Below are 13,611 nucleotides of genomic sequence, written 5' to 3' on the forward strand. Positions count from 1 at the left end.
ACCCAAATTTATATCTGATAATAGATTAATATGCAGAATGCAGAGAACATCTAAAGTTCAGCAACAAAAAGGCAAATGACACTTCAAAATAGCTAAAGGACTTAGACATTGAGTTTCCAAAGAAAATGTACGTGTGACCAGCAGCATATGAAAAAGGTACTAAATATCACAGGTCATAAAATAAATCCAAGAAAACCTACCTCACATCTGTTGGGGAGACTGCCTGAAAAGCAAACAAACAGAAAATAAAACACACTGGTTAAGCCGGACAGTGATGGCTCTCACCTTTAATCCTCACACTTGTATGGCAAAGGCAGTCGTACCTCTGTGAGTTCAAGGCCAGCCTGGTCTACAGAGTAAGCTAAAGAACAGCCAGAGAGAGCTGTTACACAGAGAAACCCTAAAGAAGGAGGAGGATGAGGAAGAGGAGAAGGAGGAGGAAGAGGAGGAGGAGGAGGAGGAGGAGGAGGAAGAGAAGCTACTATAGAAAACAATAGTGTTTAGTGTTTCCTTCAAATAATAAGAATTAGCCCATGACTCAGCAATCTACTTCTGGATATATATCCCAAAGAATGGAAAGCAGAGCTTCAAGGAGCTCACTGTTCACTTGAGTTCAATGGCAGGGTTATCCACTTATGCAAGAGCTGAAGCGGCCAAGTCCCACTGATGGATGAATGGCCCACATGCCTTTATAAAGGCTCTAGTGCTGCTGTAGATGATGGGTGGCTCCCACAGTAGAAACTTATTTTCCTGCATTCTTGTGACTGAAAACCCAGGTTCAAAATGCAAGCAGGGCTGTTTTTTCCTGAGGCACTTCTCTTTAGCTTCCAGAGGGCTGCCATATTGCTGTGCTGTTACCAGATTGCTTGTATTTGTGTCTCTCTGTTGTTGCTTCTTCTAGGGACACCATCATCCTATCTCCAAATATAATCACAAAATTTAGGACTTTTACACAAGAACTTTTGAGAGTGGATACATAGCTTAACTTGTAACTACATAACTACATATAATGGACATCATTCAGCTATAAAAGGAAGAATCCTGTTTCATGCTAAAACATGCATGGGCTTGGAGGACATTACCAACGAGTCTGTCAAAGACCTCTAAGGTTGGTTTTTGAAATTGCCCCCTTTTTCCCACATGCTTTCTGATACATGTTCCCGTGTCCACACATGGCTGTGCATGCTCCTGGCGTACCCTGCCTTCACCCCCACTCCAAATGTGACGGATCTTAGAAGCTAATTTTGGAAAAAAAAAAAAGAGCATCAACTTCTCATTGCACAAGGTAACTAAATGCAGGATGGAAACCAGGAGCCTCTGCCTTCATTTTGTGTGTGCTTTCTTTCCTTTGGGTCAGACTCCTGCTGGGCTCTTCATAGGCATGTTAGTCACTGGAGTCTGTCTACCAGATTTACTCAGCCCTGTCTGATCACAGGTTCTTAGCTGCTGTTCTCCCTCCCAGAAAGCAGGCTGCAAATCACCACCTCGCAATCTGTTTCCCAGGATAGAGTTGATAAGAAAGTGTGCCAAAGCTTGCAAGCAAGGACCATCTCCCCCAGTTCTACCAAGACAGCTTTGAATTATTTACTGCTTCTTTTATTGGGACCTTGTGACTTGTAGCACATAGGCTAGGCCATATTCTATGGACACACACACACACACACACACACACACACACACACAACACACACACACACACACACACACACACACACACACACACACACACACACACACACACACACACACACCAAAAAACAAAACTCCCTTATAGAGTTGAAGGCACTTTCTCCCTTCAAGCTCCTACATGCTTCCTATGGCACGATACTATATGACTCTCCAAATATTGTGGGAACTGAAGTTTCTGTCTCTCCCTTAAGGGAACCATCAGACTGTCTGTGGTAGGATGCTATCACTCTTAATATTCCAAAAATGAGGGTTCTTCCCCCTCAGGACCTTCATCATTTTGTTTACAGTGGCCAATTCTCTCACTGTAGGGTCTCATGATGTCTGCCTATGGGCATGAGCTATAATTCTCCAAACAAAGCTGTTCTGGAGGGTAATTCCATCCCAGTTTCGTTTCTACAAATTTGCCCTTTAAGGTACAACAATCCCTTCTGAGGCTGAGGGTTCAGCAATGAACCATTGTCCCAAACTTTCAGGTACTCTGGATTTCAGGAGCAGCAAGCCTTTTATAGAGACCAGTAATTAATAGATTAATAATTTGTTAGACATCTTGCAAGCTGAGGCAATGATAACTTGGACTAAACGTGACCAGCACTACTTAGTTATGCATTCTTCTTGTCTCTGTGGGAGGCATGGAGGCTCTTGTGCTTCCAGATAAGCACTAGGGGAACCAATAATGTTAAACATGTCGTCTGTTGTTTCAGAAGGAGGGGTGTGTAACCTGTTGTCACCCAGAAGCTTTCTGCTGTTGATGGTTTCCTTTGCTGCTTATGCTTTCCCTTATTTCCTTTTCACAAGTTGGGAGCTTAGTTAGTTGAGGTCTTGTTCTGAGGGCCACCACTCCCTTTACTCCATTTTGAATGAGCCTTTTCTTTAAACTTGATTTTCTTGAGCACCAGACTTGACTCCATACTACATGTCCTCCTGATGTTTTTCTCCTCAAACTGCACAGTTTGTATTTCTTGCCCCACTTTCTCCTTTCCATTGTAGAGCTACAGAAGAATGATCACTAATAACCATGTGACAGGTCAATAAAAGCCTCTCTTAAGATCTCCTCTACTAACACCGTTAATCCAAAAGTCTTCAATTTAGCCTCAGGCAGATTCTTAGGACGAGGGTAAAAAACAGCCACATTCATTGCACAATTATCTCAAAAATAGTCTGTAGGTCACTTGCTAATAGTCTTCCCCTCTGAAACCCCTTGACCAGGCCTCCGCAGTCCACATTGTCCTCAGCACTACAGTATCCATGTTCCTACTAGGGTGGCCCATTAAGTCCCATTTAAAGTGTTCAACCAATTTTCTCTTCCAAAGTCCCCACATCTTCCATATTTCTCCAAAGGACAGCATGGTCAGTCCTGCCACAGCAACAGCCCAGTTCCTGGTACCCACTTCGGTTATAGTTATTGTTGTATTGCTGTGAAGAGGTACCTTGACCAAGGTAACTTTTATGAAGGAGGACATGTAAATGGGGGATTGCTCATAGTTTCAGAAGGTTAGTCCACAATCATCATGGCAGGAAAGAGACAGGTATGGTGCTGGAGCAGTAGCTGAGAGCTCACATCCTGATTTGTGTAACAGACAGAGAGAGCGAGACTGGCATGGGCCTTTCAAAGCCCATCCCCAGTGTCACATCTCCTCCAACAGGGACACACCTCTAACACTTCCCAAATGGTCCTACTAATTAGGGCAGAGCGTTCAAATCTATGAGTCTATGGGGAACTTTCTTATTTAAACCACTACAAATTTACATCAGTAATGTTTGCTGGACATGTGCAGGACAGATGTGCTGACTGAGAGAGGCCATCATGCCTTAGCCAGATCGAGGGAGGCTAACCTATGATGTGCTGCTTGTCCACTGGTGCCTCACAGGATGACCTTAGGTAGCATCTGAATGGATCCACTAAAAAAAAAAATGTTATAAACTCATTTTACTATGCTCTAGAAAAACTGTAACTATATCTCAAGCCCTTAGTGTCCTGGGCTCATTACTTTTCATAAGGCAAAGTGAAAACCAGTGAGTTCAAGTTAATAAAAGTGAATTAAATAGTATTACAGATTGTACATGAGCATGGCAAAAATCCCAAGCGGCCAAAGATGGAGAAACACTGGGCTGGTTTTTGGCCTCATCCCCGGGCTGGAGAGGTGGTTCAGTGGTTAGGAGTGCTCACTGCTCTTGCAGAGGTCCCACATACTGGCTCACAGCCCTCTGTAACACCAGGTTCAGGGCATCTGAGGGCTCTTCTGATCTCCATGGGCTCCTGCAAGCACATGGCATACATATATACACACAGGCACACACACATACATATACAGTTAAATAAATACTTTTTTAAAGTATAAAGCTGCTTCGAGGGTGCTATTTTCTACAATTCCTTACTCCGTTCAGTCTTCACTAGTCAAAGAGAAGAGGTGAGTTGGGCAGTAGAAATAAAAATGTCCCTAACTATGTCTCCACCTGTCTTCCAAGATGCTGTCCGTGGTTTGTTGGCAATGAGGGTTGATGAGCCAATCCCACAGAGCCCATCAGCGAGTTCCTTTCACAGCCCTGCTCATCAGCATTTATGGTGATTGTGCATTGTGGGCTCTGTAAGCCAGTGATGTGTGTGCTGTGGGCCTCTTTCCCAGGTGTTTGCAATGATTTAAAAGATGGGTCTTTGGTTTGGTTCCCAGTCACAAAGATATGAGCACTTTAAAAACCATGTATGCCTAAAGTTGACCTTACAGAAGGGTGGGGGCAGGTGATAGACATGAGAAAGCAAGGAGGAGCAAGACACAGACAGGGACAGGTGGCAGTGCCATTTTAGATAGCCTAAAAAGATTCTTCACTCTACAAAAGGATTAATCACAGCATTCCTATTGAATAGAAAGTTCTGTGCATTTTAAGAGGATTTGATTTATAAGAATCTTTTCAGCAACGCAGCTGCTGGGCAAAGCAAGCTATCCATGCTGACTTGAAATCCATTTCATGAGCCAGGAGTCCAGGGTGTTGGGGAGTGATAAAACTCTTTTAGTTTCTAATTGACGGGTGATATTGACCAGCACAGTTAGGAGGCCAAGAATTGGGCCCCAGCCAGTTGTTTTCCTGTAGTAAATATGCTTGATGTGCAGAGTGCTTGCGGAATGATTCATTTATGTACTTGTGGCCATTGCTCTGCAAGGCTTAGTGCTTTCCAGCTTTTGAGTCAAGTTGCCTTTCAGAGAACTCGTGTTAGAATGTACCAGGTTGCACAGCATGAATCACTCAGCTCCATGGTCTCTGGTGAGGGTACTTGGCCCCACACATTGCTGCAAGGCATGGACTTCATGCATATGTGTGTGGGGGTGGGAGCACAGGGGTGAGGGAGCTGTACAAATGAGGACTGAGATCTTTCCCTTCAAGTCAAACCCTGGGCTTTTCTTCCTGGGAGGTGGTTTCAGCCTTTTCCTCCCTGTGATTCAGACTGCAATGGTTTTCTTCCTCCCTCTCTATTTCTCTCTCTATTGCGTTTTCATTATGACTTGTGGCTTAGAGAGATTTCCCAAGAGTTGGAGGGTCCTTAAAGGCTCTTTCTTCACCCAGGTCCTTGCAAAATGTCAAGGTGAGAACCCCAGAGAGACAATTGCCATGCTGCTGAGTCTCAGCTCTCCACATGGCAGAGAAAACATCAAAAGGTATTTGTTTCACAATTTCCAAGACCCACTCTCCATAGTGTTTCATTCTCATGCAGGCAAAGAAGGATATGGCATGAAGGTGAGAACCACATTTCTCTGAGGGTAGACATACAAAAAGGCAATGGGAAGTTCTGAATGAGTGTCAGAAAGAGAAGGGAAAATACATTTTTTGAGATCTACTTTGCACAATTTTGAGAGAAAACCCAAGGAGAGTGACCTTGAGTTGGCTATGAACAGAACAGGATGCCCGATTTCCTGTGGGCAGGCAGTGACTGTAAAACTGCTCAAGTGACACCCCCTCCCCTTCCTTGGCTCTGAGGTTTGTTTTAAGCAAGCGGAATGGGAAGAAACATAAAACATACCTGGAGTGTAGTTGGCCTCTCTTCCATGGCCCAAGGATGTAAAATGTTCTCTATTATCTGTATCCTAAGATAGAACAGCACAGATGACAATGCCAACAGTGATGCTAGCACAAGCCCCTACCAACCTGTGGTGATACAGTCCTGGCAGCGGACAGGACTCTGGAGGATTGGTTCAAGGTCCCATCCCTGTTTGCCACCACAGGACATGTGTGTTGGCTCCATTCAGAGCAGCTGCCTAGTTAGTCTTTTTCTTAAGCTGACTCATGTTGACTTACCTTCATTTTATAGTAAGTGTCTAAGTCTCTGAGAAACTCTTAGAGAATTTGGGCAAGTGGGAGAACTTTCACAGTCCGTCCAACCCAGGCATTGACATTCTGCTACAGTAGCTTGTTCTTTCTCCAGCTATCGGCCTTCTGCCCACCCATTGATCCTCTCCAGAGTGAACATTTCTAGCAGGTTTCTCCAGTAGCACCCTTAAGTTATTAGCATTTCCACAGCTCATCTTGTAATGGACAACAATTGTCCTGTTGGTTTTATGTAGTTGTGAGGTAAGGAAGGAGAAGTTAAAAGTAGCAATTAAATATGTCTATCAGATAAGTGCTCATTGGGAGTGTTAGTGTCAGAAGCAAATTTGCTTGTTCAATGAGGCTTTGAGAACATAAACTAACCTTAGAGCTCCGTTGCAGGGATGGAGTTGATTTCATTGTCCTGTATAGTTACCCATAATCTTAACACATACCTTTAAAGACCACCGTGACCATCATTTATTACAGGTATAGATACAGACACTTGGACTTGCTACTTTGCTTATTAATGCCCTTCCTTCATACTTCAAGGTCTTTGGAGTTCAGGGCATAGATACACACTTCCTCAGAATACAGTTGCACTCACCCACACAAGTTCACGTTCATGCAAATGTAGCTAGCATGATGCACAGTAGTGTTTGAAAGGAACCAATTATTGTTGAAATGATGGCATGGAATGGAATGAGTTCTCCCTAGTTCTGAGTCTTCAAAAGCCATTTGTACTTTAAGGGCCCATTTGGAGAAGTGGGAAGAAAAACCTACTCTTTGCCAGCATGACTCAGGGCTGAAGAGCAAAGCAGTTTTAGGACCAAGAGGCAGAAGAGATACCACACTGGGTTAGTGGTACCCATGGCAACTCCAGAGCCTGGTAGCTGTTTTGAGAACTCAGCTGCTCTCCTTTAATGGTGGTGAGGATGGGGCCTAGCTTGGCTTCTTTCTACATTTTAATGGCTGTGTCAGCTGATGCCTGGTGTTGGAGGGACCAGTCCCTTCCCATTGCATAACTCAGTGGGGGCAATGGCAGCTGAATGGGAGTGGCTGGCTGTGAGGGGCCTTAGCGCAGCCTTCAAGGTTCCCTTTGAGATGCAGAGAAAACAGCCCCATTCTAACAGCACAAAATAAAGATTTCTTTCTTACTTAATCCCAAGGTTAAGTTTGCTAGGGTTCTCCTCAGCTTTGCCTTCCATTCTTGCCACTTCAGTGGATACCTGCTGGCTCTGAGTGGCTCAGATCCTCCGTAAGGGTAATGAATGTTTAAATCCCAACTCATCTTTAGAGATGTTAACTGGCAAAGGAATCTTGCTTACTATTTTACAATGGTGTTTATCCTTTTAATTTCATTTTTATGTTGTCATTTATCATTATTTATCTTATTTTCTGGTTTTTGAGAGAGTTTTACTCTAACCTATGCTGGCTTAGAATCCCAACAGTAGCCCAGGCTAGCTTCAAATCTCCTCAGGCTGGCCTCGAACTCTTGACATTCTTGCTTTTGCTTCTCAAAGTCTGATTTTACACAGGTGGGGTGGGAGGACAAGAGAGTAGAGGAGAGGCTGTGGCTCCTGCTCTAAAAGGCTGAGGATGACTCAGAGAGACTAGAAGAGAGGTGGAAACAGCTCATGTTTGTCATCTCCTGTCTGACTCTCCCTAGTCTGCAGACCCGACCACTCCTTCCCCGCACCCGATTCCCAAAGCCATTCTTTGACTCATTTGTAACCCCTCACTTTCCCAAACAAGCCCTGTAAGCATGTACATTAATAACTCCTTCAATAAACAGGAATTGATCTTTCCCTGCATATTAAAGGAGGCACTACCCATGTGGATGTGCTATGGGACATTTTTAGTGTGCTGTTGAGAGTAACAGTTTTTTGGCCCTTGGGTGGGCCTTTAAATCAGGAGGTAGGATGATAGACGCCTGCTGTCACATAAAACTTCTACGTAGTAAGTGGCCTTGTGGTTTTAGTCTCACAGAGTTGAAGAATGGGATCCTGGTAGCGCAGAGGTGGGTTTCAGAAACAAGTAATTTTATTGCAGGCAGCTTCAGAGACAGAAAGAGGCAGCGATCCTGCAGCAAGAGTGGGTCCCTTGGAGTGGGTACCACTGCAGGTCACTGATTTCAATTAATAGTGTTTTACTGGGTGGAATATGGATAAGTTGGCCAGTCCAGATCCCAATTCAGGTGTTCAAGTGCCTCTTAGGGGAAGAGTTGAGGAAATAACAGACCCCTTCTTCCTCTCTTTCTGGCACCACTGCCTCTGGCCAGGGCAGGACCAAAGACATCCAGCTTAACTCTTTCTGGCATCTTAGGCCTCAGGCAGGGATGGAGTTGCCCATAGGGTCAAGGATATTTCCAGATTTTAGCTAAGAAAAAAAAAAAAAAACATTCCTTTTTAGGATCCCTTACTTTGAAGCCCAGCCAAATTTGGTCTGCTGGTCTCATTAGAAGTGTCAGTTAATAGGACTCAGAAAATGTCCTTGTCTCCCTGAAATGGCAATGGAGAGTCAGAAACACACAAACAAAAACAAGCCAGACAAATAATGTATAGGGCACTCTCAGGGCCTCTGTCCCCAACTCACCAGGAGCACAGGTGCACTTGCACATGGTAAATTGGGGCACACACTGCAGATTTGCCTGTTTGGTCTTCTTCATTGCAACAGTTATAAACTGAACATGTTCCTGGTGGTTTTTAACCAGCGGGCACAGTGATGTAGGATGCCCTTCTGTGTGCTGCGAATGTGTGTGGCTTTTATTGGTTGATAAATAAAGCTGATTTGGCCAGTGCCCAGAGAGAATATAGCTGGGTGGGAAATCTAAACAGAGTTATGGAAAGAAAGAAGGCAGTCATAGAGATGCCATGTAGCCACCAAAGAAGTAACATGCCAGGGCCACCAAAGAGGAACATGACAGAGCATCACTGGTAAGCCAGAGACTGGTGGCAATACATAGATTAATATAAATGGGTTAATTTATAAAAGAGGGCTAGCTAGTAATATGCCTGAACCATTGGCCAAACAATTGTAATTGATATATTAGCCTCTGAGTGCTATTTCACAAGCAGATACAGGAACCCAGTGGGAAGGAGAGAAATCAGTCCAGTGGGACTGGCCAAGACAGAGAAAAACTTCTAACTATAGCACAGGGCACTGACAACATGTAAGAAGACAAGCGTAACATGAATAATATAAACCCAGTGACTGATATTCGGGTTCAAGCTAAAAGATCATAAAAGCAAAGCAGCTGGCCACTAGCTCTTACCTCTGCCTCAAACTGAAAGGGCTGTCCAGTCCTCAGGAATCCTCAGAGTACAATGCTGACTGCCCTGCTCTCCACCAAGCCTCAGACTGCAATCCTATTCCTTCCCTGCCTGGAAACTAAATCTCACATGAGACCCTTTGATTCTCCTTTTTATACCTCTCAGGTCCTGGGATTAAATGCATGAGCTCTGATTTACTCTCTTGTAGCCCAGGATGGTGTTGGACTCACAGAGAGCCACCTGCCTCTGCCTCCCAAGTAATGAGATCACCTTTGTGTGAGCTGCTTCTTTTTTAGACTGGATCATTTTTGAGTAGCTCAGTGTGGCCTTGAACTAACAGAGATCCGTCTGTCTCTGTCTCCTGAGTCCTGGGTATCACCAATGCCTGTCTCTATGGCTGCAGCTAGCTTGACAGCCTGAGCTTGATCGCTAGGATCCATTTGTGTAGTAGAGGACCAAGTCATTAAAGTCATCCCTTACCTCCATAGGAGTGCTGAGGTATATCCACACACATGCATAAATGTAATAAAATAGAAAAGAGGGAACAGATTGTTAGCCATGTTGTAGGGACAATTTTTAGTCTTCAGCAAGTCAAAGTAAACCTCATGGGAAGGTAAAATTTGGGCAAACTTGTACACATAGATGTTGGGGGCGGTGGAGCTTGTAGCAGAATCAGATGGAAAGCCTTAAGAAGAGTGAGCTATCTGGGAAGGGGCTGGGTGACTAGATCCAGACAACAATAGGCTGGTGGGGAGGCCATGAGTAAGGCCACATGAGGCATTGTGAGCATTAGGCAGAGGGTGATGGGGATGACATGAAAATAACAGGAAGCCAGGCATCTCTAGAGCCAGAATTGTTCTTTAGTCAAGACAGCTGAAGGGCCGCGGTCTCTCTCTGAGGAAGTGAGACTGTGTGCATGTGGAGTGGGGGTCTTAATGTGGGAATTACCAATATGGATCCAGGTAAAAATACAAGGGAATTTAGTAGGGAAAAGCCTTACTTAGAGAGCAACCTAGCCAGTCAGCGGGGCAACAGTAAGTACAGCATGGCGAAGATGAAAACCAAAGAAAGGGCTGCAACCTGAGGGTCCCTCACTCTTAAACCTTCCCCATGTCACCCTGACCATGCCCTTGCAGGCGTGGCTACAGCATCCCCTACAATTCCCCTTTTAGACTAAAAAAGGATTAAAACTTAACAGTGTAAAATATCCAAAATTAACAATCATAAAGGTGAAATATAAGAAGATACAACAATCTGCCTATGTCACATCCTATCTAGTTTAACTAAACCCTAAAGTCATCTGAAAGAGGTGTCCAAGCCTGAACACATCCTTCCAATCCCAACCATAAACAATAGGAAGCTATCCCTAACTAGGTATATACACTATCCTAAGTGACAACAATGGGGGAAAAGGGATGTAGCATCCTCCAATTTACTTCCTGCTGAAATGGGATGATGGTTGCCTTGTGGGGTCCTGTAGGAAGAAAATGTTAATATAGTGAAAGTCTTGAATGGATTGTATCCAGTCCATGTTAGATGGGATTCACTTGATTGAAGATCTCGCTTGAAATCCTCAACTTGATTGAAGTCAGTACCCCAAGCTCTGGCTGGAGTGTCAGTTGAATGAAGCAAGTTGGATCCAGTGCAGTTTAGGAGGTGTGGCCCATTTCCTTTCCTGGGTGTCCAGGGATTGCTGTCAGGCAGGTCTTCATTAGCTGTGTGGGACTCAAACATAAATGTTATCAGAGAAATGCTTGCTTGTGTAAGTATGTATATTAGAAAAGGCAACCATGGGAGCATAACAATTATGAGAGGGTGTACACGTTGAAGCAAAAAGCCAAGAAAAGACAAAGACAGTCCCCAAATTCTTCTCTTATTCTGTATTACATCAATTGGCTTCTTGATACAATATAGAAACAACATTCTTGGATTTTAGAGGAGGAAATCTAAATCCACCTCTAAATCCAGCATTGGTTTAATTGAGTAGGGAATAGGAAATAAAGAGAAATAGAGTTCTCTGAGAGACAGCTGTAAAGTTTACTATATGGCATGTTCCTTTTGTTTGATGGTTATAGCTACCTTCTCAAGTATCTACCCATTCAGTGTCCTTTGACTTCTAGAGATGAGTTTTCCTGTAAAGACAAAAGCAAAATACTTCCCTTTCCTTTGGGAGGTTTCTCTTTAGTTTATGAGATATACCTTAATAGAATACCTGTCATTTCTCCTAGTCAAGAGGTTTTTTTTTTTTTCTTTTCAACTTGAATCTTGATCAACTTTGATGGTATACAAAGTTTTTCTTCTCCTGTGGAAACCAGTGCAAAACCCCTACCCCAACGTAACACATGTCCTAGTTTCCATACAGAGGTTAGTACATCTTTGAAGTATACCGGCTGATTCAGTTCAGCAGTTTTTTTCCGTAGTCCAGTGTTTTTCTGCAGCTGTTTGTCCTTTCTCATTGGCATTAATGAAGTTTAGTGTTAATAAAGCATTATGCAACCTATGTTTGGGGTGTTTAGTCTTCCCAGCCTGTCTATGGAGCATCTCCTTAAGTGTTCTATTAGATCTCTCAACCACTGCTTGTCCCGTAGGATTGTGTGGTATACCGGTGACATGCTTTATGTTATAATATTTGAAAAACTGTTCCAATTTTGTGGAGACATATGCTGGAGCATTGTCAGTTTTTATTTGTGCAGGTATACCCATAACTGCCATCACCTCTAGCAGGGAAAGCCAAGGCCTACTCCTGAGGCCTACTTGGCTCAGAGGCAGGAGGCCTCCGGGCACGGATAGGCTGCATTTCGGGTTGGTCCCGTGTAATCACAGCTAGAAACTGCAGCAGTAAAACCGTGAGGAAGTCTGGAGAATCTCCCAGCTGGGCAGACTGTTCTGAGTGGCTCAGCGGCAGTGCGACAAGCTTGTGGCATATGGGATTGGCTGCAAGCTGGGAGCACCTGTGGAGAGAGGGAGCACTTTCCCAGACAGCTAGTCCACCATCCCGGTGGAAGCAGCGGGGCACTCCCAAAGGGGGCCTAGGTTTACAATATCCTGCTCCTGGCACCAGTTAATGTGGGAAATTACCAATACGGAGCCAGGTGAAAATACAAGGGAATTTAATAGGGAAAAGCTTTACTTATAGAGCGACCTAGCCAGCCAGCAGGGCAGCAGTAAGTACAGCAAGCTGAAGATGAAAGTGAAAGCAGGGGGCCACCATGTGAGTGTCCCTCACTCTTAAACCTTCCCTATGTTACCCTGACCATGCCCTTGCAGTCTTGGTCAGGCACACCTGTAGCCAGCCCCTAAGCAGGCATGGCTACAGCATTCCCTACAGGGTCTTGGGTTGTATAGGATGGAAAAAGGGGGGGACGTTGGGGGATGGAAGATCTACCTGCCGGTCAGTTCCCTGCAGTCTGGGATGGGTAGGCACTGGTGGGTTTGGTATGTGGTTCCCCAGCCATGCCAGAGGCTCCCACAGGTGTTGCCAGTCAAGTCAACTGTTCTGTCCAGCCCTTCTCCACTCACTGGAGGCTTTGAGGACATAAACACCTCAGTTGTGTGACTGCCCCAAACACTACCTGGACTGTCTCAGACACTCATTAATATTTTAAATAAGTTAATGCACATAAGGTACTAAGCCAGCACACAATTTAGAGTGATGTGACATCCTGAAAGATTTGGAAATTACCCTCACTACACAGAGGATGAAAAGGAACTGAAAGGCTTCTTTCTGTTCTGAAAATGTGGATTTGGGTTGGCTTCCCAAGTGTGGAGGAAAGCACCCAGGTGTGTTTGGGCACCATTTCTTGATTCCCAGCCTTTTGCCCCTGTGCACCCAAAAGAAACAACAAGAGGCCCTGGTCCCAGCAGAAGAGGAGTCCAGTTGCCCATCAGCCTGCTGATTATAGGAAGCCAGTAGACTGAGGTTGGAGCACAGCCCCCTAGCCTGTCACCACAGGCTGGGCCCACCATATGACACATATGGTACTTCTGGGCCCATGCGCTTCTGTGACTGTACTAAGGTCTTAGGCTGCTTAGGTCTTTTGCAGAATTCATCTCATCTGGTCTTGCTTGTATACCAATGGCCTCCTGACACAAAGGCCTCCCTAAAATTCTTCTTGCAAGCTCTCCCTATACCTTTCTGAGCCCTCCACTCATCTTCTCCAGGTCGTAGTATCCTGTAACAAGACACTATGTATGAACAGGGCTTTTGCTCCACAAACTCCACTTTGTCTTTAAGGCTGGCTCAAATTTGGTTTCTTCTAAGAACTTCTTTCTCTTCCCCCCTACCTTTTTGGATGAATCCCTCATGTCTTCTCTTTAACAGGACATTCCTGTAGTGTGAATTCTAACTAGTCTC

This window comes from Cricetulus griseus, chromosome 3, assembly GCF_003668045.3.
Source record: "Cricetulus griseus strain 17A/GY chromosome 3, alternate assembly CriGri-PICRH-1.0, whole genome shotgun sequence".
In the NCBI taxonomy this organism is placed as follows: domain Eukaryota; kingdom Metazoa; phylum Chordata; class Mammalia; order Rodentia; family Cricetidae; genus Cricetulus; species Cricetulus griseus.